Source organism: Populus alba, chromosome 19 (genome assembly GCF_005239225.2).
Source record: "Populus alba chromosome 19, ASM523922v2, whole genome shotgun sequence".
NCBI lineage: Eukaryota > Viridiplantae > Streptophyta > Magnoliopsida > Malpighiales > Salicaceae > Populus > Populus alba.
This window is the reverse complement of record NC_133302.1, coordinates 17,266,715-17,272,972: the sequence shown is the minus strand read 5'-3', so window position 1 is coordinate 17,272,972 and position 6,258 is coordinate 17,266,715. Positions and strand designations below refer to the sequence as shown.

Genomic DNA, 6,258 nt, shown 5'->3' with positions numbered 1-6,258 from the left:
CTTATTTTATCCTCTGCCATGGCTGGTGAACGCCTCCTCTGCAGCCCACCGTCTGCTGTCTCTACTGCCTGCAAGCATTATCTCCCTTTCTCACACTCATCAAGTCATCTCCCTCAAATTAACAAACACCAATTATTTATATTGGCGTATGCAGATGCTACCTTATCTCCTAGGCCAAGGAGTTTTTGGTTTTGTTGGTGGCTCCAACATATCTCCATCAACACATGTTCTTTCCCATGATGGTATCTCTCTTTAGGTAAATCCGCTTTTTCAAACTTGGAAACAACAGGACCAACTCATTCTAAGTGCTCTTCTTTCCATCCCTATCTATGGAGTTTTGCATCTTTGTTGTTGGCTATCAAAAGTTCTTGTTCAGCTTGGGCACTCTTGAGCGAGCTCTCGCTTCCACTCCAATCTCGTATTATGCAACTTTCACGGCTCTCTTCAGGATCTTCGACAAAATGATGAATCAATAACTCAATTTATGCAAAAAGAGAAGGCCTTATTTGATGAATTGGCCGCTGCTGGTCGGCCAATTTTGCTTGAAGATTTCAATTTATATGTGTTTCATGGTCTTCGGGGAGAGTTTAAAGACTTAGTTACCAGTCTTATTACCAAGGCTGAACCTTTATCATATGTAGATCTTCACAGCCATCTCCTCATACATGAATTTCTTCACAAATCTTCTGCTGCCATACATGCTCCTCCACTGGCCACACCCAGCATTCCATCTTCTGCTCTTGTTGCGCAGTGCTAGACTTTTGGCAATTCTGGCCGCAGCAGGGGCCACTTCAACATTGGCTGGCGTCCCAACCAGTCCAACAGTAGAGGCAACTGATTTGCTGGCTCCAGACGCTGATCACCGCAGCTTCCAAAAAATCTCCTCTTTCAGGTGACAATAGGCAGGGCTCTTGGCAGCGCAATAGGGGGCAGAATCCATGCTGCCAACTGTGTTAGAATTTCGGCCATACAACTCCCCATTGCCCTCACATCTAGCAGAGAGGTTATGGCCAACAACCTACTGCCAACCTGGTGCAGCGCAATCTCTCCTCAACCAGTTCTATTGATTGGTTTCCAGATACCAGTGCTAATCAACACGTCACACCTGATCTTGCCACCTTGACTGCTTCAGAACCGTATCTTGGTTTCCAATAATAATTTGCATATTGGTGATGGTAAAGGCCTTCCTATATCTCATCTTGGTCATACAAAAATATATATACACCACATCGTTCTTTCACCTTATCTAATGTTCTTCATGTTCCTGCAATCACGAAACCTCTACTCTCTATTCATAAATTTTGTCTTGGTAATAATGTTTATTTTAAATTTCACCCTCATGTGTTTTATGTCAAGGATTTCAACACCCATGAAGTCCTTCTCTCAGGTCAAAGTAAAGATGGTCTCTATGCCCTGACCAACTCTTCCGTCACGTCAGTTCCTCAAGCATATTGGTCTCCCTGCACTTCTGCCTCTGCCGATTTATGGCATCATCGACTAGGTCATCCTACTTCACGTATTTTTCAATTGTTAATCTCGAAAAATTAAGATCATTTGTAACACAAACATTTAATTTTCAATTGTCAAAGTTGTCCTTCAGGAAAATCATCACGTTTGTGTTTAGGACCTATAGGTCACAAAACTTCTGCTCCACTTGAATTAATTTTTAGTGATGTATGGGGCCCTGCTCCTTTTTTTTCTTCAAATGGCTATCGTTTTTTTGTTATCTTTGTTGATGCTTATACTAAATATGTGAAACCCTAGAAAATTTATGATTTAAATATGCGGATGTATAACCTGCCATGTAAACGTAAGACTAAAAGTGATATATAATGGAGGGGATGACCTCCATAAAATGAATTTTGTTTTAGAATTCATAAAGATAGAGAAACTGGTAACTTGTTTTGATGAATAAAATAATGAGAGAAATGACAAAATGAATATATTCCAAAATAATAAAATGACCTTAAAGGTTTAGAAGGATAATTGATATTATTTTATGTGAAGATTGAACAAAAAATTTGGATAGTTGATGAAAAGTCATAAACTGACAATTTTACATTAGAAAGCAGAGCTCTCAAGCCAATCGTCGGATTGGGATGAAATTTTGCATGAAGTCTATTAATATGTTTTCCTACATTGGTGAAAGATATTATCCCAATAGGAGTTTGGTAAAGACTAATGATTTAAACAGAAACAATCCGGATGGTTTCCATAAAAAAAAAAAAAGAGAAAAGAAATAATATATAAATACATAATGAGGGACATAAATGTAATTAGGAAAACAATGGTGCCTTTAAAAAAACAGCAAAAGGCCACCAGATTAAATAAGAAAAAAAAAAAAAAAAGAGAAAGAAAAACGAAAAGGGGTTGAGAAGACAATAGAGAATTCGGTTATAGAGAGAGGTGCAGGATTTGGATGAACCCATAATGCTTCGGTGGCCATATCTCTGGAATCCACGTTGGATCATGTTGATTTTTGGATATATTTTTCTTCTCACACGCCTCTATTAACCTGACCGGAGAGATTTGAAGGAACATAATCCATTGGAGCAGCAATCATCATCGGAAGGGTCCTGGAAAACAAAAAGGGAAATATACCTGCAGGGCAGTTTGGTCGCCGGCCGATTTTCTCTCTTCACGTTGGATCGTGCCTATTTTTGGATATGTGTGCGCCTAGATGTGGCCTTCATTCTGGACGGTGGAGATCGGAAACTCACTCTCTGGAAAGGTTTGGTTGGTGTTGAACAGTAGCTCGTCCATTTTCAGGTTAGTTCGGTTTTATTCAGATCTATGGAGATCAACCGTTGGATTATTCTGATTTGAGATATATTGTACACAACACAATGATATATATTCTGACCGTTGGATTCAAGGAAATAATCGAAGGTGGATGAGTTGTTTGCTATTTGAATCTATTGCTAGTCTTAGTAAAACATTTAGGAAGCTTGATTTAATTACATGTTTTGATGAAATTAGAATTTGTGTGGGTGTAGAGTTTATGTAAGATGTAATGGTTAAATGTGTTCTTGTTTTAGTGTTGTTATAGATTAATTGTGTTGTAAAAATGTGTTAGGGAAGTTTTGAAATTTGGATGAAGGACATTGAGTTTGTTGATTAATGGATATATGTTTTTAGGCATTAAAAAGGATTGGGTCTAGTGGTAATTGAAAGAAAACTTGAAGAAAACTTTATCCTCTATTTAATGCAAAGATTTGGCCTACACATATAAATGAGAGGATGAGCCTTAATTGTTTTAATTGCTATGGAATTTGAGTTGAATGAGGTTAGAATAATATGAATGAATTGGTAAACGTATCTGGAATAATTAAAAAGGGAATCATCCCTCATCATGAATAAAGGCATTCGGCCAAATGAAGAAGAAATAAGGAGATAAGACTTTGATTCATTTTCTATGAAAATTAGGTATGGATGCATATATTTGTATAAAGAAAATTAGGTAGAGTGTCATTGGAAGAATTTTTAAAAAGATACAAATTCTTCATCATAATATGGAATCCAACCAAAAATGGAAATCTTGAACTTGAGTTTATTTGACCTAATGTTATGGGGATTTTTATGGGATTGTGGTTGTTGAATGCCAAATGAATTGTGTATGTTTGAAATAATAGATTAATGTGAGGAAAATTTCATTTTATGGAATTTTAACGTTGTCCAAAATGAATAATAAAAGGGGAGGAAAAAGGTTAAATTTAAGGCGTACATGGAATTATGATGAAAATATGTTGTTAAATTTACTTAAGATGAAGTAAAGTGGACTTATGAAAAAGAATTGAAAAACTCATTATGAAAATAAAAATAAAAAATAAGGTCACTCGGCCAAGAGTTGGTTTGATAAGGAAAATGAATTAGTTTCAATGCTATGAATAAATGCAAGGGTGTGATGTTACTAAGTCTGTACATGATGGATTGTGTAGACAAAAATAAAATAAAATAAAATAAAATAAGATTGTTAGCATGTTTAAAGATATTCAGCCCTGGAAAAACAAGTCATGAAAAGAAAGGAAATAAATAAATAAATATGCGAATGCATGTGTCATGCGATTCTAAATTTAAATGAATTTTAGAATGGAATTTTCAATTATGGTGGAGCCACATTTGATATGTATCTTTATGATACAGGAGAGATTGCAAAATCTGTTCAATAGCATGGGACTTTTGCGCGAGTTAAAGCATGAGGTAGGTGTCTTACACCTCAAACTTTTGTTTTTACAATACTTGTTAGAGTTAAATAAATGGTATTTTCTATAAATGTACTTGTGCTTGTGTAATTGTGAATGTTTTATGTCAAGGAAAAATATAGTGGACTAGCTGGTTTGAATAGAGTTAGTGGCACTACTGTACTGACTGCTGAGTTAGATGTATAATAACAAAAATGAAGTGTACCGACTTTAGGGTGATAAATTAATGGTATATTATGATTAAATTATTGATGCTCGATTTATATATGTATACTAATGATGCGTTGTGTTTAAATAATTTATGTGAAGGAAGCACGTGTATCGCACCTTGTCTTTTTAAGTTGAGTAAACTTATTGGTAAATTTTAGAATTTATTGTTTTATTGCTTCGATGATATTGAAATGAGTAAGAGTACCTTATGTGCAACAATATACCTCTATTGGTTAGGATAATGTTTGAACGAATAGGAGTGACTTGCGTGTGTTGTTATGTATCGAATTAATTATGTCATTATGGTCGTAGTGTTGATAACTAAGTTTGTGTGGGAATGATGCTTAGCAACAGTTATTATAATGCATATGATATTAAAAGAAAAAAAGAACAAAACAAAAAGAAGAAGAAGAAAAGAAAAAAAGGGGGATTGATACGAATGGAAATTTCAAGTGACATTGATTAGCTATCCGGGTTTGGATAGCTAATGGTATCAATGAGGTTTCATTGGTACCGGCAATTAGGGTGACATTGATTAGCTATTCGGGTTTGGATAGCTAATGGTATCAATGAGGTTTCATTGGTACCGGCATTTAGGGTGACATTGATTAGCTATCCGGGTTTGGATAGCTAATGGTATCAATGAGGTTTCATTGGTATCGGCATTTCAGACAACATTGATTAGCAATTCGGGTTTGGATTGCTAATGGTATCAATGAGGTTTCATTGGTGCCGGCATTTCTTAAATTGATTAGTCGATCCCGAGCAATTGGGTGACTAATGATGTTAGTAAAGATTACTAACATCGGCATGGTTACTCCTGGTTCAGTGAAAAAGATAGGTTTATTAACTATTCTGGGTTGAGAATAGTTAATGATATCAATGGGTTACATTGGTATCGGTAACCATTTCTGGTGTGATTAGCTACTCCAGGTAAGGAGGCTGACAGTGTCAAGGGTTCTTGACATCGACAACTTTGATGGTAAATCAGATATGAATAAGATTTGATGCTCCAGAAAAGAATAGTTAATGATACTAATCGGTTGTGTTAATATCGGTACGTGAATGTAAGTGATTAGTCTATCCCAATATTAAAAGACTAATGATACTAATGAGATTTATTAGTGTCGGCGATTACTTTCTAGAAAATAAAAGGGAAAATAGTAATTAGTTATTCCAAAGGAATGAGATAAGCTAATGATATCAAGAGAGAAATGTCTTGGTATAAAGAGAGGATTGATTTATAAGGAGATGGTGTTCGAAAATCATTAAGTTGTGTTGAGATTTTCAAGATGAAATTATTCTCAACAAATGGGAAAGGATATTAGATGGATATTGGTAATAGATTGAAAATGCATGTTGTAAAAGAGGTTTATACCTAATTTTATGTCTCAAAAGTGAAGATTTTTACCTATCATTGTTATTGTTTGTTACTACCTTTTTCATATTTATGTGTACACGTTAATTTTGTATTTTCAGGTCTATCAAGGTCGCGTCCGGAATGATATTGGTTTAGTTACCTTTTGCTTTTGACCATGTAATTATTTGTAAATTAAGAGTCTTATATCCTAAAACTTGAAATGTATATTAATTTTGTAAATTTGAATGTATGACTTTAATTTAATGTTTGTAACTTTAAGTACCTATTTAACCATGCATGTTTAGAGTTGGAAATCGAATCTTTAACTTGAATTACATTATATGACGTTTATTGAATAACAGGTGCTGTGTTGATGATGTTGAGTTGGATTGAGATCCAGGATGATTGATCAGGATGTGTGAATTTAAAATTGGAAGTGTAATATGGTTTTGTCGATAACTTGGGACCTCCTATTATAGAGGAGAC

The 6,258-nt window shown here is 34.9% G+C and overlaps 1 long non-coding RNA gene across 1 annotated transcript; it reads left to right on the top strand.

Moving 5' to 3' along the window:
• Window positions 1-2,648: 2,648 nt before the first annotated feature.
• LOC118028000 (uncharacterized) lies at window positions 2,649-5,994 on the top strand. Its single transcript, XR_004683941.2, has 3 exons — window positions 2,649-2,769; window positions 4,144-4,200; window positions 5,892-5,994. It is a non-coding gene; the product is annotated as an uncharacterized lncRNA (long non-coding RNA).
• Window positions 5,995-6,258: the final 264 nt, after the last annotated feature.